The 22,759-nt window shown below is 47.0% G+C and overlaps 1 long non-coding RNA gene across 1 annotated transcript in view; it reads right to left on the reverse strand.

Moving 5' to 3' along the window:
* The window catches only part of LOC136619798 (uncharacterized), a 29,661-nt gene extending 7,353 nt beyond the window's left edge, over positions 1-22,308 (reverse strand). The window contains exon 1 of the long non-coding RNA XR_010791039.1: positions 22,249-22,308. This is a non-coding gene — a long non-coding RNA (uncharacterized lncRNA). The remainder of the gene's footprint in view (positions 1-22,248) is intronic.
* Between the last annotated feature and the right edge of the window lie 451 nt (positions 22,309-22,759).

The raw sequence follows: 22,759 nt of genomic DNA on the forward strand, positions 1-22,759 counted from the left end.
TACAAGCCAGCAAGGAAGAAAAGGAAAAATGGAATAAAAAGGGACAGCATATGGTGAACAGTCAACAGCACTTGCCTACCACGGTCCCTGTGCCCCATGATGGCCCAGCTGACGCACGGAAAGACGCACCTCTATGTCAACGCATGAACGAGGACGGGTGGCTCCTTGGTTTTCTGTAGCTGCTGCATCATTTGTCCAATTTTGCATGATCTTTGCCGTAAGCAACAGGGCAGAAGTAAATTTGCCACATAACACTTGCCTAGACCACTCTACCCATTTCAGGGATTGCAAATTGGCTACACTCAGCTCCCACTTGTTGGGAAGCATGAATATGTGCTTGTTGTTGTTGTTGATGTTTTTCAGGTTGGAGACCTACTCTGTTGCCAAAGTAAATAAGCAGGTAACCGCATAGAAGCTCATGAATGAGGTAATCCGGAGATACGGGGTACCGGAAGTGATTGAGTCAAACAAAGGTACACACTTCACAGGTGAAATAATGCAACACATCATGTCTGTTTTGGGTATATTCCAGGCTTTTCACACACCCTACCATCCACGGAGTAGTGGGAAAGTAGATACAAAAGGCAATGAAGAAAACGGGCAAATCTTGAATTGAGTGTCTCCCATTGGTTTTTCTTTTTCTTAGGAGGGTACATGCCACAGTATCAGAGTTTGGGGAATGATTTTCTTGTTAATTTTGTCATAGGTCTCTCCAAGGAATTGTCAATAATGCATTCTGCAGTCTCTGCTTTTCTCCCAGGTCCTACAGATGAGTGTCACAATCTGAACCCAGGTGACAGGGTCTATGTAAAAAGTTTGAGAGAGAAACCCTGTTTAAAGGTCCTTACCAGATGTTGCTTACCACCCCCACTGCAGTCAAGCTCGAAGGAAAGCCCACTTGGATCCACACTTCGCACTGAAAAAACTCATGATCCTGCATATCCTTTACATGCTATAATGTGGTACAATTCCTCTAACACACACCTTTGACTACTGTACACTAGCCCCCTGTTTCAGAACAAATTAATACAATCAAATGTGCAATATGAAGAGTACACTGAGGGTAAGAATCCAACACCGCATCGTGCTAAGAGAGATGTTGACACTCAAGGTGGTAACTTTGATCCACATGTATACATAGATGTAATAGGAGTGCCAAGGGGGGTGCGGGATGAATTTAATTCTTGAGATCAGATTAAAGCAGGTTTTGAGTCCTTATTTGCTATTGTCACTGTTAATAATAATGTAGATTGGATGAATTATATCTATTACAATCGGCAGAGATTTGTAAACTACACCAGAGATGCTTTACAAGGGTTAGCTGACCAGTTAGGGCCCACTGCATCCATGGCCCTAGAGTGGCCCTGGATATGATTTTAGCAGAAAGAGGTTGGGTATGCAACTTTCTGTATGTGTATTATCCCTTTGATCAAAAAGAGTGTGAGTAAGGGACTGGACAATATGACACCAAAATTTCCCTTGTTTGAAAAAGATGAAGAGCCAGTTCCGATAATGCCAACCACGTAAGTTACCAGAAGAATGGAGAAATGTACTAGTACTTCGCCTGCCCCGATCTCCTAAGATGAACTGTCAGTGGACTTCCCATTTGCCTAGGGATAGTGCAGAAGACCTTAGCTTCCGGCGAGGGGACACCCTGTGGGGTGTTAACTTGTACAGATAGAGGGTATGGATGCCCGGAAATAAGCCCAGGGAATCCATGGCCTCCTTCTGAGGTGAGGTAGGGATCCCCCCTCCTAGGAGTAGGGACTTACGGGCAGTGGAGAAACCCTGACACAAGGGAGAGGCGACCGAGGAAGAGTGCAAGGTCTGGTGCTTGATCTCCGTATTAAGTTTTTAGGGGGGTTTGAGAAGGAAATATATATATCCTTGTAGGTAGAAAAGAAAACACTGGAATATATACATTTATATAGATATAGTTATGTGCCTTTCTTTTTATATGTATACTAACTTTATTCTCATATGTACTAACTCTATGAAAAACAATACTTCGCCTTACATCAGATATGACAAGATGCTTTGCAAGGCAAACAGAGAAAGAATGTCCAAAGAAACTGGATGAAGGTTAAAGTGAAGGAGAGAAGAGATATGGAGAATGCATGCTTAGCTGCTTTCTTAGAATTGAGTGGGTGATTCTTTGCACTGGAGTTAATTGAATACGTGATTTTCTGTACATAAGCCAGAGGCGCCATATCAAGATAACGACTGTTCAACTATGCATCTGAACTTTCACTATCTCAGGCCGGAAATCCGGACTTTCCATATATGGTTATACGGTGGAGTTGAGCCAATGAGCTCATCACCCATTTCTAGTTATGAGACCAAAGGGTATGAGATCCCATGTAATCTGTAATAAAGCGCGCGGCGCAGTCATGTCCCCGTGTGAGGAACTATACCAGACTTCCGTGTGTGGTGTTTTCTTCTTTACCGCCGGCAGCGGGGCAAGTGGGGTGGGCCTGATTGGTGCTGTACTTAGAATTTCTCTGACATCCATAGCCACCTGTATCATATCTTGCATCCAAGCTAGAGGTAGTACAACAGCGTACTTGAACTTTCATGCATCTCTTATCACATCTTGCATTCAAGCTAGAGGCGGCCCAACAGGGTATTAGACCTCTATGCCCACCCTTATGACATCTTGTATGCAAGCAAAAGGCGGTACAACAGGGTACTAGAGCCTCCATGCTCCCCCTTATCAAATCTTGTATGCAAGATAGAGACGATACAGCAGGGTACTAGAGCCTCCTTTCAAGGGGTCAGTTTTTCACAATAAATTATCCTTTTGCACTGATATTGTAATCACTTACTTGTATCAAATATCAGAGAGAAAGTTTCATTCCATTCCAACAACTTCTCTTATGGGAGAGATTGTTTTTTGACAATGAGTGTACATGGCGGATTCTAAATCTGTATGTGGGTTTTGAGAGCAGAATTCAACCTTTAAGACCTAAGGCAAACTGCACCAAAATCCATGGCAAAATTCTTACCATTTTGTTTTTTCATTAAACTAAGCTTTTTATGAAGGGGTAGAAGAAGAACATCTTTTGGGTCCACAAGAGGCTCAGCAACGACATTTTTCTCGGCAGAGTCAAGATTTATTGCAGGCCAGTCCGCTTGAATGTAATCTGATTTCCTATCCCTACTCCAAGTGCTGCAGACCTCTTTTCAAATATTTTCCTATCCCTACTGTCCCACATACATAAAAAGCAACAGTATTTAGTGTACCCCAGTTGCATTCCTAAGAGTACAACCATGACTTTTAGATTTTCCTCTTGTGTTCAGCATATTTGATTGAGTCGAGGAGGGCTGTCATGTTTGCATAAAAGTCTCCTTCACGTGAACTGCATGACCAACAGGAAAAGAAGGAAGACGGTTGCTGTTGTGAAGTAATACAGCTTTCAAACTAAGCTTGGAGGAGTCTATGAATAGCCTCCATTTAGTTGGATCATGGTTCAGATTCAAACATTTTATCCAGCCATTAACGTCGCAGCAAGCAACCAGATTGGTTTTATTCCGAAAAAAAGAAGCAGATCCCCCTGACGTTGGAGAAGACTCCATTGCTGTAGTCTTGACCCTAGAAGTTACGCCTTCTCCTTTGACAAGTCAAGCTTTCGAATGAGATCCCTCAACTCCGCGTGACTCAGTCTGTGCCATGTATCATCTTTTACCTCAAAGTCAGGGTCATGGGATGTGGAAGGCTTGTTGAGTTCTTCTTTTTCCACACTTTCTTCAGTTTCTACTTTAAACTCATAATGTTGGGGTGGAATAGGAACTGGTCAACTATCTGAATGTGGAATAGCAGATGGAAGATTTGGGTATTGAACTGTTCCTGTTTTCTTCATTGACAATCCTTCCTTTATAGGCTGAGTCAAGCAGAAATAGCAGTCATCTGTATGGTTTGTAGGCTACTGCCAAACCATAGGCACGGCAAAAGCCATAGATAATTTTTTATTTTTCAGCCAATCTCGTAGTTTAACTGAGCAAGAGTTGAAACATATATGTGGAGCCCATGACTTATCATGGTCCCCTACATTCATACCAAAATAATGCTGATAGGCAGTCTTTATAAGATTGCGTTTCTGAGACGAAAATGTTATTTCACCACAAATGTAACAAAAATTCTTCACTAAATTTACACATTTTTGTGGCATTTTGATATAGAAAATGTTACACTTCAAAGGCACTCCAAAACCAGAAATTCTGAGAAAAGGTAAAGCAAAAACAATATGAAACTCAGTCATAGCAACACTTATTATGTTTATAACCTACAAACATATGGAGAACGTTGTGTTATGTCAGATGAGAGGTGTGAGAACTACCCCCACCCCAAAAAAACCTCCAACAAAATAAGAATGTAAACTCTAAGAAATGATATGTCACTGTATCTCCAAAGCAAGAGCTAATCGGTCATTTGTATGTTGATTTTTGAATTCAGCAGATGAAAATACATAAGAATACGCTAATTTTGAGCCCGAAACAAAATCATCATTGGGCAGTGTAATCAATGTTAAATTTGTACGGCTTCTAAATGGTTAAAAAAACGAAAGCTTTTCAAATCTGCATCCAAAATAAGGTAAACGGATGGAAATATATATCCTAGCAAAAATGTGTACAGTATGTTTGTACATATTTATTATATTACAATTGAAAATGTGAAAAAATGAGAATTTAAAAAAAAATTGCCCAATTTTGGCGCTTTTAATAAATATACACAAATATTATTGGACTTCTGACCTAGTTGGGATAATTTGCACTCACAATGCCTAGGCCTGTGTTCCTTCCAGATTCCGTGGGGTCTGCTCTGACTCGTACTTTCGCTGCTGCAGGGAGGAAAAAGTCTCTCTGACGGCTGGGTCCACCATCTTTGTATCACTATCTCCCTGGCTTGTGATTGGCTCAGACTGGCTGGTCTGAGACTCAGCTTTCCCTCTTGTGTCCGATCTCTCCTACCACATCTTCTCTTCTCTGTCTCTCTCCCTACATTAAACTCTGCCCCCCAATCAATCCTAACCCAGACAGAAACCGCTCACAACACACAGAGCAGGTTAGGGTGACAGGGGTGCAAGAACATACAAGTTGGTTGTGACAACAATGACACAGACATACACACATACACATTCCACATGAGATAGCCAAACAAGAGCTGTGGGGGCCCCAACCTCAGGCAACTACAGTTGTTTGTCTATAATTGTCCTGTATATAACAACCAGTCCACATTTTTTACTAATTAATGTAGAAAAAGAGTTAATTACAAAGGGTTCACTTACTTTTTCTTGTAGCTATATGATATTAAAATCCCTTTTAATTCAGAATTGATCAGGAACTGTCAATCAACACCAGTGCACTGAAACTGCAAATATTAACCCCTTCAGCATTTGTATTTGTTGATGCACCATGCAGCTACAATGTATATATACATCCTCTACTTTAGCGGCACATCTTATCGTGTAGCTTTCTGCCAGTAGGTTAGCTCTTGCTAATAAACAGTGAGGAATGTAGTGGTCAAAATGAGTCAAATTACCAGCTAGCGACAGGCGAAACCAGAAAATTGAAATGGGGATCTTTGTTCTCAGGTCTTCTATTGATGATAGGCATGGGTGGACTGGCCAGTGAACTCACCAGGAAAATTCCCAGTGGGTCGATTGGGTCCTGGGGCCGGTGCTGGGGGTGACAATTTTTTTTTTATTTGACTGCAGAAGTGACATAAAATAAAAAAAACACATTTACTCACCGGGGTCTGTCTTCTCGGCTCATGGGCTCTGAAGTTCACTCAGCATTGGTTTTGCACTGATTTTCACATTACACGGTCACGTGGTTGCTACAATCAGTCTCCAGCCTCACCAATGCTAGGGACTGGCACTAGACGTAGCGATTACGTGACCATGAAACCCAGGTGAGTGTATGTGGTTTTTAATTTTAATGCATACAATAGGGGGCAAAGGGGATATTATTATTATGATCAGGAGGAGTATTCTTATTACCAAAAGAAGGACAAGTGAGGCATTATTTTTATTACTAGAAGGTGGCCATGAGGGGCATTATTATTACTGAACGGGGACAGTAGGGGCATTGTTACTTAAAGGAGCCCGTATAGGATTTTATTACTTAGTGAGAGTATAAAAGAAGGCACTTTTACTTTGTATGGGGCACTAAAAGTGGTACTTACTCTGTGGTGCCTACAGAGAGCACAAAAAGGGAATACTCTTATGCTTTATTACTATCTGGGCCACTCTGGATAGGAAGATTATGTAGAAGTATGCAAAACAAAGGCAGGTGGCTAGAAAATTGAGGAGTCACAGATGTCTATGTGTCAAATTCTGCAGACACAGGTTGTGACTGGGAGAAGTCATGATCGCAGTCTGGGCCATATGGATAAAAGGGAAGGGGTATTGGTATTCTTTAAAACCCTTTACTTTCCTAGCACATAGCCAGGTCGCTTTCTCAATTATAACACATTTAATCAATTGATCTTTTTTTAATCATAAGACCTTATCATTATACCATTATTACAACTATTAACCCTTTCCAATCCAATTTGTATCCTGGTTTTCCTAGGGGACTTACTCTTTTTCTGCTGTTATACAATGGCGCTATCTGTTGGCTAAAGCAAGTACTGCATGAGGTGACACGTTGGATAGGCTCCGACAGCAGAGAGGCTGGCAATATACAGTAAGAGAACCCCGATGGACGTCTTCTAACATCGGAGCTGTACAGCCTTAAATCATAATGTCTTCAGACATCAGACAGTGGATTGGAAAGGGTTAAGACATTGCAAAGGCTGGTCATGTTAGTAGCCTAGCTGTAATAAAACAGCAGAATGCTGCTACTATAATGCATCATTATCACTTATCTATGTAGGAAAAAACTGCTGAAAATTTGCACCATTTGCAAGAATTTTGACCATGACATGAAACCGCAATTATGTTTCTTTCTGTTTCTCCTAATTCATGTGGATTGTACACTATAACCATAATGGTGGAATAAATTGTATATTCAGTTGTATCTGTGAGTGGTCAAAACTAATCCTAAAGCCTTATGTCCACTTGCATGCACGGATTACACTGCTGAATCCCTGTGTGCCCGGGGACATGGAGAGGAGAAGAACATTATCTTACCTCACCGAATCCAGCGCGGCTCCCCTCCGTACAGGCTGGATCTTCTTTCTTCAGCACTGCGGATGTGTCTGGGCTTTTTTTTTTTCCCTTCAAATCTCCTGCTTTCCTGTGGATTTGTAGCACCTCCACAGTGACAGCTGCAGGTGTGCTGTGGTGAGGGTGGATTCCATTGATTTCAATAGAACCCGTCGCTGTTGGACCCGCTGGAAATTGAAGCATGCTGCGATTCCTTCCTATGCGTGCATCTCGCACACTGGAAAAAAAATCATATCCGCATGCTTTTACTTGCCATGCGGATGGTAATACATCCCTATGGGTGGCAAGACGCGCAGATCTCCTGTGCAGGAGACACGCATGGATTTTATAATTAAAATCCGCACCTGGACATCGGGTCTTCACAAAGGAGCTGGCTGGTTAAAACATAGTTATGTTTCATATAAAATAACTACTTTTATAGTAATGGGATTTGTCTGTTTTTTTTTTACCATAAACTCTGTGGAACTGTACAGGGAAAGCTCTGTGCCCTATAGCAAGTACAAAATCATAGTAAGGTAAGTTCTGCCACCTAGAGGCAAAACATAGAAATGGCAGGGACAATGATAAATATAAGGTTCTGCACATGGGTAGGGAAATACATGTCACCATTACACACCAAATGGGAAACCACTGGGTAACACTGACATGGAAAAGGACTTGGAGGTTTTAGTTAACTGTAAACTTAACTGAAGTAACCAGTGTCAGGCAGCTGCTGCCAAGGCAAATAGGATCATCAGATGCATTAAAAGAGGTCTAGGGGCACTCAGGAAGGACGTATCAGAGCCTGAGCGGGTACAAAGGCGGGCAACTGAAGTAATAAACGTAATGGGCGGACTACAATACCCAGGGAGGTTATCAAAATTGGGATTATTTAGTTTAGAAAAAAGACAGCTGAGGGGCGACCGAATAACTATGTATAAATATATCAGGGGACAATACAGAGATCTCTCCCATCGTCTGTTTATACCCAGGACTGTGACTGTAACAAGGGGGCACCCTCTACATCTAGAGTAAAGAAGGTTTCTACACCGATATAGAAGGGGGTTCTTTACTGTAAGAGCAGTGAGACTATGGAACTCTCAGCCTGAGGACGTGGTGATGGCAAAGTTGGTAAAAGAATATAAGAGGGGCCTGGACGCCTTTCTTGAGCGATACAATCTTACATGTTATATCACTGATTACTACAGAAGGTTTGGTGATCCGGGGATTATTCTAATCGCCAGATTGGAGTCATGGAGGATTTTTTTTCCCCTGTGATATCGCTGCGCTTTTTTCAATGGGAACGCAGCGATATTGCAGCATGAAAAAAACGCTAGTGGGTAAAAGCCCTAAGGCCTCCTGTCCACGGGCAATTCTGCATTGCGTTATCCGCGGCGATAATCCACATGCGGGTAACACAATGAACGCTTGCCATAGGACAACTATGGAAAGCGCAGCCCGATGTACACAAATGGAAATCCGCCACAATTTTCCGCTCAAGTATAAAATTTGCGGCATGTCACGATATTTTCCTCGATGAACCTATCATAATGATAGGATAATTGCGGTGACTTTAGTGTCCTTCCACGACAGAAATCTGCTTGCCCGCGGGCGTAAAACCGCAACACCCATGAACAGGCAGCCTTAGTGCTCCCCCCTCTGCCATAGGGGAGGAGGGGGAAGCAATAAAAGGTCTTCGCGATCAGCCTATATTAATGATAGGCTCACCACGAAGAGTCGCTGCATGCAGCAATTTTAATCACACGAGCGGAAAATCGCTTTCATTTTCTGCTTGTGTGCAGTAGGCTACGCTTTCCATAATAATCCTGGCATGCGAGTTCCGTGTGCGATTTATTGCCACGAATCTCGCAATGACACCTCGCCCATGGACATCCAGCCTCATTGAGGAAAATTGGCTTCTACCTCACTGTTTGTTTGTTTATTTGCCTTCCTTTGGATCAACATTTGGGAGTAATAGGCTCACCTGGATGGATGTGTCTTTTTTCAGCATGAGAGTGCATTCACATGAGCTTGTACATACATAGGTGCACACAAAACCGCGCACCCATGTACATGCACAAACATGCATGAATGCAGGTCTGTGTCCATTGCCCTCAATGGGGCCACGGCTGCTGTTGGCGGCCCCATTGCAATCACAGAAAATGGCCGTTAATTACTGACTGAGGAGTGCATATAGATGCATCCTCTCACCATGCAGGTAGCTGACTACCAAATGGAGGAGCCAATAACACCTGTGCAGGACCCCCCTCACTATCAAGAGGCAGTGTGAGTGGTTGTTTTATCGGTCTCCTGCACAGGTGTTATTGGCTCCTCCATTTGGTGGTCAGCTACCTGCATGGTGAGAGGATGCATCTATATGCACTCCTTACTCAGTAAGTAACGGCCATTTTCTGTGATTGTTTTTAATTCTTGATTTCCCCTTCTGTGATGCATTTATATTAGTGTAGGGACCCACTACAACGCAAGGAACCGTGAAGTGGCTAGTGGGCTCATGTATCTTGGCCAACATCCAACCAATGCCTTGCATTTATTATCTATCATTCACATACAGTGTGGCATTAAGACTCCAGGTTGGCGGAATCTGCTCATTCACCTACTCCTGGAACCCCCGTAAAAAATCCTCATGACACTTCTACAGTTGTATATAATTCCTCTCATAAGGAACATTCATACATTATCTCTATAGCTGTTTTAGGTACTGGGTTGGAGCATTAGGTGTAGCAGCCGCAGATGTGGAAAGAGTAGTTGGGGACGAGCCAGGAGTCCGCAATAGGAGGTCTTATGGGCAGAACAAATGGAGTAGATGGGTCGTGTTGTCAAGAGGGAAGCCAGGGGTCGGTATCAGAAGGTCTCAGTGTTGAGTTAGAAATGGAGAAAGTGGGTCACGTTGTCGGAAGGGAAGCCAGGGGTCTTATCAGAAGGTCTTCGTTGAATAGCAGAGAAGCAGGCAGTAGTAGAGCTTGATCAATGGTTGCTGAGGCACAATATTCACGCAAAGGAGGTGGGAACATGGCCTGGTTTTATACAAGAGGCTTAATCAGAAACAGAAGCATGGCCATTTTTATATAGGAGGCCTAATCAGGAACATGGTGGGGACAAGACAGGGAAACAGAGAAGCATGGCTAGGTTTCAGCAGAGGAGCTGTCCAAGACCTGGACAGAGCTGCCGACTGGAGCGCAGCAATATTCTTGAGGTGCAAGCGAACTGTTCAGGCCAGAGATTGGATGTAGGGGTAAAGGAGGGATTGGAGTCGAATGGGCCTGTGGTGCCTCACACTGAGATGGAGATGTCAGGATGAGGTCGGTTAGTAGGGGGCGGAAACAGGAGAAGGTCAGTTTTTGGGAGGTTCAGTTTAAGGTAGAGAGTGGACATAGGGTTAGAGACCACGTACATCCGGTTGCATACTGAAGAAACGGTGCTGTAATGTCATGAGAGGAGGTGTATAACTGGGTGTCGTCGGTGTAGAGATGGTACTGACAGCCAAATCTCCTGATGGTCTGTCCTGATGGTAGTGGCTGTGTTAATGGAAAAAAGGAGGGGGCAGAGGACTGAGCCCTGGGGGACCCCAACAGCAAGGGAGGAGGATCAGTAGGGAATAGTTGCCCCTCGATTTAGCCGTTAGGAGGTTGTTTGACACTTTAGTCAGAGCAGTTTCTGTCGAGTGTAGAGGATAGAAGCTGGACTGTAGGAGGTCAAGAGGAGAGTTTTCTGATAGATAGCTTTTAAGGCGGGAGTAAATTAGGCTTTCTAATAATTTGGAGATGAAGGGGAGATTTGAGAAGAGTCGGTAGTTGGCAGCATCGGTCGAGTCAAGAGTCGATTTCTTTAGCAGTTGGGATATGATAGCCTATTTGAATTAGGAGGGGGAGATGCCAGAGTTTTGGGTGTGAACGGTCTGAAGGTCCTGTACATATGGTAGGCTGGTGGGTCTGATGAGATTCTAGGCAGCTTGACAGGCAAAGAGAGGAGGTTATGGTCCGAGAGCGGGATAGGGGAGTTAGTGAAGTGGCAAGCAGAGCAGAGACGGAGGAAGACTAGATCAAGAGTATTGCCATCTCTGTGAGTGGGAGAGGCTGTGAGTTGTGAGAGACCAAGGAAGGAGGTCTACATTTGCTGTAATTGAGCCTCTAGAACATGCAAACTCGTAGACTGTCGAAGTTGGCATCCCAGATGGTCCAATACATGTTCTATTGGCGATAAATCTGGCAACTGGGCAGCCATGGAAGTGTGACAGTGTTGTAGAGACATTCCTAGAAACCCTTGTTGTGGGCGGCCAACTATTATCCTGTTGGAGGCCGCCATGAGAGACAACACATGTGCCTGCAGGATGTGCTGAACATATCACTGAGCTGCCATTGTCCCTCGTACCACCACTAGCGGTAGCCGACTGTCATGCAATGGCCCCCAGATCATCACACCAGCAGTGTGAGCAGTGTACCGCTCCACAGCAAAGGCAGGATTGCAGTGTTCACCCTCAGGTCTCCAAACACGAACACAGCCGCCATCAATGCCCAAACTAAACCTGGATTAATCGCTGAAGACAACTGGAATCCACTTTGTAGCATCCAGTTTAATCGTGCATAACACCACTACAAATGGTGATGGTGGGTGTCAAAGGCAGTACACATCATGTGTGCCATGAGACCAAAGGTCCTTTAGCCAAACACCTGGAAATGGATACAACAGATGCAGGGGTCTAACGATGGTGTCACCTGTTTCTGAACTGCTCATACTTGTCGAACGATCATATGATGTTGTCTACTGGTGGTCTGTCGAGGGGGTCCTGAGCCCAGTCCCCTTGTGTGCCCTTACACATCCACTGGTCCCAACACCTCCTAACAGTCTGGTCAGAAAGGTCCAGGTGTCGGCAATTCCTTAATATGACCATCCAGCTTCTTACATCCCACGAAAAACCTTCTGTGTGTCTTAGAGGCGTCTAGTGGTCAACAAGCTCTACACAAGCAGAAGAAGAGGTCACTGCACACAAGTAATCACTGCTAAAAGGGATGAAGCTGATTTTTAATCTGCATGAATTATTTTAGCTCCTGTTGTTCTAGCGTATGAAGCGGGGTTTTAAAAAAAAACAAGAAAAACCCCAACATATTCTGACTCTTCGAACTTCGCGCCAGTGTGTGTGAGCGTGAAAAGACGGGTCCTGCCGTAACTCTTCTTGCACACAACATGCGAGCGTCCCGGTAGTGGAAACTAAACCAGTGATCAGTGGTTTCGTATCGTCCCATCATGCGGCCACATAACGGCCCGTGTGTTGAGGCCCTTACCAAGGATATTCATCGGGGATCTTACAAGATGCTATATAATACAAACCTGCAGCAAGATAGTGTTACATGAGACTGGATTTATCACCAAATCACAGCAAAATCATGGAGATTCTGATCCTGCCCTTATACTTTGTATTACTAGTCAGCATTATTATAGTATTACTACTGCTGATTCCGGAAGGTCTCAGATGCTCCTCGAATCGCTTCTCTAAGATGTGACAAATTTCTTCTCTAGCAGTATAAGGCTGCTGTCACGCTTGCGTTGGGGTCGCTTCAGGGTTTCCGTCTCTCTGCTCCATTTTTGGAGAAGAGAAACTGAAATAAAACAGAAAACAACGAATCCATTTTTTCCCCATTGATTCCAATGGGGTTTCAATAAAGCAGAAAGGCTTCCGTATGCTTCCATTTCATTAGATTTTCGTTTCTTTGGATGATAAAATAGCGCAGTCTGCAGCGTGATTTTTCTGTTTAAAAAACGTAGGCCTGACAGAATGAAGGCAAACAGAAGCCTTTCTGTTATTTTTCAAACCCCATTGAAATCACTTGGGTAATAAATCATTTTTTCTCTCCTCTAAAAATGGAAACCGTGAACTGACCGTCACGCAGGTGTGAGCGCGGCCTTATTCTGTAATCCCTGTGCCTCGTGTTTTGTATGTGGGATATATGTGTTTGTCAGAACTTCCAAGTCATTTCATGTTTTAGAATCTCAAACATTTTGATCTTAATTAGAGATGAGTGAACCTACTCGTATTGAGTAATTACTCGATCGAGCACCGCGATTTTCAAGTACTTCCGTACTTGGGTGAAAAGATTCGGGGGGCGCCGGGGGGAGGCGTGGCGGAGCGGGGGATAGCAGCAGGGAACAGGGGGAGCCCTCTCTCTCTCCCTCTCCCCCCACTCCCCGCTGCAACCCCCCACTCACACACGGCGCCTGCCGAATCTTTTCGCCCGAGTATGGAAGTACTCGAAAATCGCGGCGCTCGGGCGAAAAAAGGGCCTGGCCGAGTACGCTCGCTCATCTCTAATCTTAATGTAACACATACAACAACAGTAGTTTCAGGCTTCCCTCACACAGGCGTTGTGGTAAGCGCTACGATTTATATTGCGGGGCTTTGCAGCATTTTACTTTAGTTTTGATGAGGAACGCGAAACGCTCAAAAATAGAACAAACCCTGCTGGAAAATCACAGCGCTAAAAGTCACTGCAATCGAGCGGCTGTCTGAGCGGTCTAATCGAAAACAATGGGAGCGCTATACTGCGATGCTGAAAACGCCGCTCTAGTCGTGGTAAAAAATGTCTCTATGAGGGAGACCGTAGGCAGGTGTGAAAAATGCTGCAAAGTGAGAATGCTTTCAGAAAGAGAAGAAGTGTTCTCAGTTTCATCAAAAACCAAAATGCAAAGTGAGTGAAGAGAGGAATCTAAATCAGTATTTGGTGTGACCGCCCATTACCTTCACAACAGCATCAGCTCTTCTAGGAACGCTTGCACACAGTTTGTGAAAGAGCTCGGCAGGGAGGTTGTTCCAGACATCTTGGAGAGCTAAGTACAGATCTTCTGTGGATGTCGGCTTGTGAAACCATTGGTCACGTTTTGCGGGCGTGATTTTAATCGCTTAGTAAGGTTGGACTTGATGGATATTTGTCTGTTTTCAACCTGCATAAACCAAGTAGCTGAAGAGTTTGTGCCTGCGGCTGCTGACGTCTCCTGATGCCCCCCACCGATGACGGTTGTCCCACCAGACCCCTTGTTCCCCGTCTTCCAGTAGTCAGGCCATATTCAGCGTCAGAAACATCCAACACGGACTTCAATGGAAATCCATGGCATAAATCTGCATGTTAACGGTAGATCTCTGACATGGATCTGGATTAGAGCTGCCGTACGTACGCACACCAACTACTTGCATTCAGTCTGTATGTGGATACACCGCTGCGGAATCCACATCAACAAGGGACATGTCACTTCTCTTCTTTCCATGAAGCCTTTGGGCCATGTGCTGTCTGTGGTAAATCCCGGGCAGCACATGACCCCATTATAGCCTATGGGTCTATGCAGATTAACGAGGACCGCTAACTCATCGCATGCTCTATTCCTGTCCGTATCACGCTGATGCATGGCTATGTGCTATATCCAAGTGAGTCCGACAGCACATGGACAAGTGTCCGCGTGTTGTCCGATGCAAGTTAAACCCCAATCACTCGGGCGCAACTTGCACACACGGTAGGTGTGCACACAGACTAATGCAGATTCCACCATGTGAACACGGCCTAATGGATACAAGTAGTAATCTTGTATATACTCTATGCAGCACTAGTTACAGGAGGTCCAACCATGTGAACACGGACTAATGGGTACAAGTAGTAATCTTGTATATACTCTATGCAGCACTAGTTACAGGAGGTCCAACCATGTGAACACGGCCTAATGGGTACAAGTAGTAATCTTGTATATACTCTATGCAGCACTAGTTACAGGAGGTCCAACCATGTGAACACGGCCTAATGGGTACAAGTAGTAATCTTGTATATACTCTATGCAGCACTAGTTACAGGAGGTCCAACCATGTGAACACAGCCTAATGGGTACAAGTAGTAATCTTGTATATACTGTATGCAGCACTAGTTACAGGAGGTCCAACCATGTGAACACAGCCTAATGGGTACAAGTAGTAATGCTGTATATACTCCATGCAGCACTAGTTACAGGAGGTCCAACCATGTGAACACAGCCTAATGGGTACAAGTAGTAATCTTGTATATACTCTATGCAGCACTAGTTACAGGAGGTCCAACCATGTGAACACGGCCTAATGGGTACAAGTAGTAATCTTGTATATATAAAGCTGAAAGCCCTCACTGACTCACTGACTGATTGACTGACTCGCCAAACGTTCTCCAACTTCCCGATATCGTAGAAACATGAATTTTGGCACGAGCATAGATTATCTCCAAAATAGGAAAAGTAATTGGGTCCCAACTCGATTATTCAATTCTAGCGCAAAAGAATTGGCGTCGAAATTTTACGTACATAATCTAAATCTGTCACTTCCCAATGTCATAGAAACTTAAAATTTGGCACGGGCATTGATTATGACATAAATAGGAAAAGCTAATGGGTCCCAACTCGATTATTCAATTCTAGCGCAAAAGAATTGGCTTCAAAATTTTTCGTGCGGAATGTAATTTTTTCACTTTCCGGTGTCATAGAAATGGGAAATTTGGCACGAGCATTGATTATGTCATAAACAGGAAAAGCTAATGGGTCCCAACACCATTATTCAATTCTATGTGCAAAAGAATTAGCGTCCAAATGTTACGTAGATAATGAAAATCTCTCACTTCCCAATGTCATAAAAACATGAAATTTGACACAAGCATTGATTGTGTCATAAATATGAAAAGTTAATGGGTCCCAACTCGATTAGCCAATTCTAAGCGCAAAAGAATTAGTGTCCAAATTTTATGTACGTAATCTAATTCTCTCACTTCCTGATGACATTTTATATAAAGGAAACGTTGCATGGTTTCCTCCACGTGGTGTTTCCTGGGTAACGCAGAGAACTATGCAAAATGGTGAACATATGTTTTTCTTCAGTATCTCTAAAGTAACCACGACTTCGTAAGATTTTCCGTGTGAACACCAGATAAACACCAGTACCAAATTAACTCGGGCAAAGCCAGGTAAATCAGCTAGTCTTGTATATACTCTATGCAGCACTAGTTACAGGAGGTCCAACCATGTGAACACGGCCTAATGGGTACAAGTAGTAATCTTGTATATACTCTATGCAGCACTAGTTACAGGAGGTCCAACCATGTGAACACGGCCTAATGGGTACAAGTAGTAATCTTGTATATACTCTAAGCAGCACTAGTTACAGAAGGTCACGTGAAAGACCTGTGGATGTGAGGCATTTTCATGTGGCAGCAGCGCCAGCCCCATTGAAAGCAGTGGGAGAACTCTGGGAGATTCTCTGTGACAGCAGCAGCAGGGGATTCCTTCATCCCCGCAGGGAATCGCTTCACCCCAGTCAGGGCTGAAGGGATTTCCCCACCACATCTTAAGGGATTCCCCGAGAGGATGAAGGAATCTCCTGCCGCTGCTGTAATGGAGGATGACCGAGTTCTCCCATTGCTTTCAATAAGCAATGGGCGATATCGCAGCCAGATAGAACATGCTGCGATCTGTTTCTCACATAGCACCGTGCTGCCATGTGGGATAATATCTCTCATGTGTATGAACCTATTAAAATGAATGGGATTCATGTTTGTGCGTCTCGCAACGCAGAAATCTCACCCGATCTTATCAGCCGTGTGAAACTGGCCTTATTCTTTAGTTGCGGGTTTGTAACTAATTGCAACCTCCGTCCCCCGGAGACTGAACCTAGCTATCGGGTTGTTCAATATAAAGTTGTCTTCAGGTCCTTTTAGACGAGCCGATTCTATTATTGTTCGACCGGGCGAATGGCGTCACCGCGGCCTCGTTCACTTGTGCTCTCTGTTTAGACAGGCAGATCCATTGTTGAATCATTCAGTCTGTATAAACGGAACAATAAGTGAAGGAGCCGATGGTGGCGTATATGCCTGCAGAAAATGAATGAAACGCGAATGAATATCGTTTGTCGTCCAGTCGTTGGCTCGCTTTTAGACTGAACGATTTTTATTCACTTTCGCTTGTTTGAACGATAATCGCTCCGCCTGTAGGCACCTTTAGGCCTCATGTCCACGGGGAAAATCAGGCCCGCTACGGATTCTCCATGGAGAATCTGCAGCGGGTCCCTCCTGCCCCGCGGACATGAGCGCTGAAAATCAGAATAAATCAGAATTAACTCACCTCCCGCACGCTCCGGATACTTCCTTCGCCGCGGCGTCATCTTCTCTGCGTCGCGGCCGGATCTTCTTTCTTCGGCCCGGCGGATGCGCAGGATGATGTCGGTGACGTGCCCCGCGCATGCGCCGTCCCGAAGCAAAATGATCCGGCCGCGACTGAGAGAAGATGACGCGGCGGCGAAGAGAAGAAACGGAGCGGGTGAGTAAAATCTGATTTTTGTTTCCCGCGGATCCGGACGGCTTCCATAGGCTTCAATAGAAGCCCGCGGGAGCCGTCCCCGCGGGAGACTGGCATGAAAATGGAGCATGGTCCAGATTTTTTCATGCTCCATTTTTTTTTTAAATCACTTTTATTGACCATCCGCGGTTATTTATCTACCCCGCAGGTGGTCAATGCATCCCTATGGGGTGCGGATCCGCGTGCAGAAGAGTTAAAATCTGCTGCGGATTTTAATTCTTTTGCCCGTGGACATGAGCCCTTAAGCCTCATGTCCACGGGGAAAATTAGGCCCGCTACGGATTCTCCATGGAGAATCTGCAGCGGGTCCCTCCTGCCCCGCGGACATGAGCGCTGAAAATAGGAATTTAAAAGAATTTACCCATCCGGAGCGGTTCGGGAAAGTCTTCTCTTCCTCACGGCCGGATCTCCTTTTTCGGCCGGCGGATGAACTCGGCACGTCGCCGGCGTGCTGCGCGCATGCGCCGGGCACATCCGCCGAGCCGAAGCAAGAAAGATCCGGCCGTGAGGAATAGAAGACCTTCCCGGTCCGCTCCGGATGGGTAAATTCTTTTAAATTCCTATTTTAGGTCTTCAATAGAAGCCCGCGGGAGCCGTCCCCGCGGGAGACCCGCACGAAAATGGAGCATGGTCCAGATTTTTTCATGCTTCATTTTTTTTAAAATCCCTTTTATTGACGATCTGCGGGTATTTATCTACCCACGGGTGGTCAATGCATCCCTATGGGACGCGGATCCGCGGGCAGGAGAAGAGTTAAAATCCGCTGCGGATTTTAATTCTTCTTTTGCCCGTGGACATGAGCCCTTAGGGAACTGGGCTGTCATTATTCCGACTACCTGGAGAGGGATGCCCTGCCTGGGGGGCTCATACATTTGGCCCCAGCATGGCCGATAGGCTGCAGCCGCCTGAGGGAAGAGAGGGAGACCTTCAGCTGACGCCAGGCCCGGGAGCGATGGCCAACATAATGACCATATTTGCGCATGCTTTTGCGTACCTAAAGCAAAGGTGTAATAGAACGTCAATGTATTTACTCCGATGAGTGCGTTTTGCACGAGGATTTTGCGTACTTGGACAAAAGTAGGAACTGTTGTATTTTCCTGTGGTTTGTGCAGCAAAGTCCCCCAGAGAAGTCTATGGGAGGAGCGCAAATACGCAAGAGGGAGCGTGAAACACTGCGCAAAACACGGGGAATACAACACATCTGGAGCTTTTAAAGCTAAATGGTTTTTTAATCCACGGAGGGGTGTGTCGTGTGACCTGGCCCTGCGTTCGCACAAAGTACAGAACTACACGCAAACACGAGCGCAAATATACTTAATTCACTATAATGCGCTGCGGCGAGTGTTTTTCTGCATATGGTCGTGTGAAGAAGCTCTAAGGCCGGGCTCACACGGCCAAAAGTGTAAAGCGCAGCGTGGAGCCGGCTGTGACCCTGCATATGGCGGCAAAATCCTACTGCACATGACTGTGTACTCACGCACCCCGCCATGCGCAGCACACCTGTGTCTTTTTATACTCCCCTTAGTGATGATGCGTATACCCCCCGCCCGTATGCATGTAATTGTATATACATACGCGTATATATGCTTGGCAATAGAGAATAATGGGCTCTAACTCACGTATTAATGGTGCTTGTGTATTACGCAGTTCCTTCTGATAAGCGTACAGCAATGTAAGTGATGTTGAGTTACCGCGTATCGCACGGCGTACAGATCCCATGTAATACGCTGTAAACATACGGATGTGTGACTAGCCCTGAGACAGGCTGTGAGGTAACAGCCATCGCAGAACCCTCAGCCACCAGCCATGGCTTCTTCATCTGCCCCAATAGGGCCACCAGCTGCTTCCCTACAGAATGGGGGCCGCTGCCGCAGTGTGTGAACGGCCGTGGGAAGGGGACTGCAGCCGTCTGTCGGGACATGTATTCTGTAGACGGCCCCTGTCGTGACATCCTCCAGGCTGGTGACAGAGCAGAGCCCTCCTCCTCGGCTGCCTCACTCTCCGCCTCAGTGCTACAGTCTCGGACGGAGGACATTACTCCGGTGATGGGAGCCGGGCTGCTGACAGGAGGATGCGGCAGTCATCACTGGCGGGGAACACGGTGAGTCGGGGGAGACGGGAGGATGAGCTGTGATATATCGTGCAGGGGCGTAGCTAGAGGCTCATGGGCCCGGGTGCAAAAGTTTAGCTTGGGGCCCCCTTCCAGACCCGTCCACCCACCACTCCTTTTCACAGCTACTCCTTGTATATCACTTTTAGCTACATTACTGTTTTTTTTAATGACCCATCAATGGATCATTAGTAATCAGGGGTTTTAGATTTTTAAAACATCCAGAACACAAGCCTCAAGGCACGCTTTGCTTCCTCAGGAAAGAAAAAAATAATTCTATATACACATACATAATACAGGCACACATACATTGGAGACAGCATGAGCTAACTTTTATCACATGTTAGGGCTCATGTCCACGACCAGGTTTTCACCACGTATTATGCACACGTGGTAATCCCAGCATGCTCTCTTTCTCTGCGTACCACGTAACGTGAGCCCTGTACACTTGTATGATACACTGCCCATACACATTACATTGTTTTCATACGCATTGTCACTCTAAACAGAGTGGGGAATTAAAAAAAGAATCCCCCTGTGCATGTGCAGTGCTACACAAGGCCATATGTGGTCCCTGCCGGCAGCGTGCATAGTTGGGAAATGTGTGAGATGCCGGTGGTCTCCCACAGTGTTGTAGGCTTACAGCTGTGGCATTGAGCCCTCAGTCACCAATACAGCGGCTCGGTTCTAGCATACCTCTAATAGTGAAGTCAGGTGCCGGCTCGCAGAACCCCCCTCACTCACCCCCACTCCCCATCACACAGAACCCCCCTCACTCACCCCCACTCCCCATCACACAGAACCCCCCTCACTCACCCCCACTCCCCATCACACAGAACCCCCCTCACTCACCCCCACTCCCCATCACACAGAACCCCCCCCCACTCCCCATCACACAGAACCCCCCCCCACTCCCCATCACACAGAACCCCCCCCCACTCCCCATCACACAGAACCCCCCCCCACTCCCCATCACACAGAACCCCCCCCCACTCCCCATCACACAGAACCCCCCCCACTCCCCATCACACAGAACCCCCCCCCACTCCCCATCACACAGAACCCCCCCCCACTCCCCATCACACAGAACCCCCCCCCACTCCCCATCACACAGAACCCCCCTCACTCCCCATCACACAGAACCCCCCTCACTCCCCATCACACAGAACCCCCCTCACTCCCCATCACACAGAACCCCCCTCACTCCCCATCACACAGAACCCCCCTCACTCCCCATCACACAGAACCCCCCTCACTCCCCATCACACAGAACCCCCCTCACTCCCCATCACACAGAACCCCCCTCACTCCCCATCACACAGTACCCCCCTCACTCCCCATCACACAGAACCCCCCTCACTCCCCATCACACAGAACCCCCCTCACTCCCCATCACACAGAACCCCCCTCACTCCCCATCACACAGAACCCCCCTCACTCCCCATCACACAGAACCCCCCTCACTCCCCATCACACAGAACCCCCCTCACTCCCCATCACACAGAACCCCCCTCACTCCCCATCACACAGAACCCCCCTCACTCCCCATCACACAGAACCCCCCTCACTCCCCATCACACAGAACCCCCCTCACTCCCCATCACACAGAACCCCCCTCACTCCCCATCACACAGAACCCCCCTCACTCCCCATCACACAGTACCCCCCTCACTCCCCATCACACAGTACCCCCCTCACTCACCATCACACAGAACCCCCCTCACTCACCATCACACAGAACCCCCCTCACTCACCATCACACAGAACCCCCCTCACTCACCATCACACAGAACCCCCCTCACTCACCATCACACAGAACCCCCCTCACTCACCATCACACAGAACCCCCCTCACTCACCCCCACTCCCCATCACACAGAACCCCCCTCGCCCTCCCACTCCCCATCACACAGAACCCCCCTCGTTTCCCCCACTCACCATCACACACAGAACCCCCCTCACTCACCCCCACTCCCCATCACACAGAACCCCCCTCACTCACCCCCACTCCCCATCACACAGAACCCCCCTCACTCACCCTCACTCCCCATCACACAGAACCCCCCTCACTCACCCTCACTCCCCATCACACAGAACCCCCCTCACTCACCCCCCCTCCCCATCACACAGAACCCCCCTCACTCACCCCCCCTCCCCATCACACAGAACCCCCCTCACTCACCCCCCCTCCCCATCACACAGAACCCCCCTCACTCACCCCCACTCCCCATCACACAGAACCCCCCTCACTCACCCCCACTCCCCATCACACAGAACCCCCCTCGCCCCCCCAGTCCCTATCACACAGAACCCCCCTCGTTTCCCCCACTCCCTATCACACAGAACCCCCCTCGTTTCCCCCACTCACCATCACACAGAACCCCCTTCACTTACCCCCACTCCCCATCACACAGAACCCCCCTCACTTACCCCCACTCCCCATCACACAAAACAACCCTCACTCACCCCCACTCCCATCACACAGAACCCCCCTCACTCACCCCCACTCCCCATCACACAGAACACCCCTCGTTTCCCCCACTCACCATCACACACAGAACACCCCTCACTCCCCTCCCCCCTCTTAATCATACCGAGGACGTTCCCTCTCACTGACTGCACTTACTTTCACTATGGTCTCTGCGCAGGCAGCCCCTCTTGCACATCGGCGTTTCCTCCCAGGAACTCCGCTCAGACTCCTCCCCTCTGATGATCTCTGTGCTGGAGAACCAGATGGGGGAGGGGTCTGAGCGGAGGTCCTGGGAGGAGCGCCGATGTGCCCGGAGAGGCTTCCTGCCTGCGCAGAGACCATAGTGAAAGTAAGTGCAGTCAGTCAGTGTCGCCTGACTGACTGCAAAGTAAGCCCCGTGGGCCCCCTGGGGCTCAGGGGCCGGGTCGCAACCGCACCCCCAGCACCCCGTATATGTACGCCAGTGATATCTTGTATATCCCGACAGACAGACAGACTGCTGTGTGTATATACTGTATGTGTGCATGGGGGTCGGGAGGACATGTCAGTTGTACGGCACGGGGGTAACAAGTTGGTCTAGTCAGCATGCAGCCCGGACTAGTTGTTGTACTTGGTTACCAAGGAGCAGGACTGTCAGCCACAACACAAGGCTGCCTGAGGAGAGGAG

The sequence above is a fragment of the Eleutherodactylus coqui genome, chromosome 3 (assembly GCF_035609145.1).
Source record: "Eleutherodactylus coqui strain aEleCoq1 chromosome 3, aEleCoq1.hap1, whole genome shotgun sequence".
Classification (NCBI taxonomy): domain Eukaryota; kingdom Metazoa; phylum Chordata; class Amphibia; order Anura; family Eleutherodactylidae; genus Eleutherodactylus; species Eleutherodactylus coqui.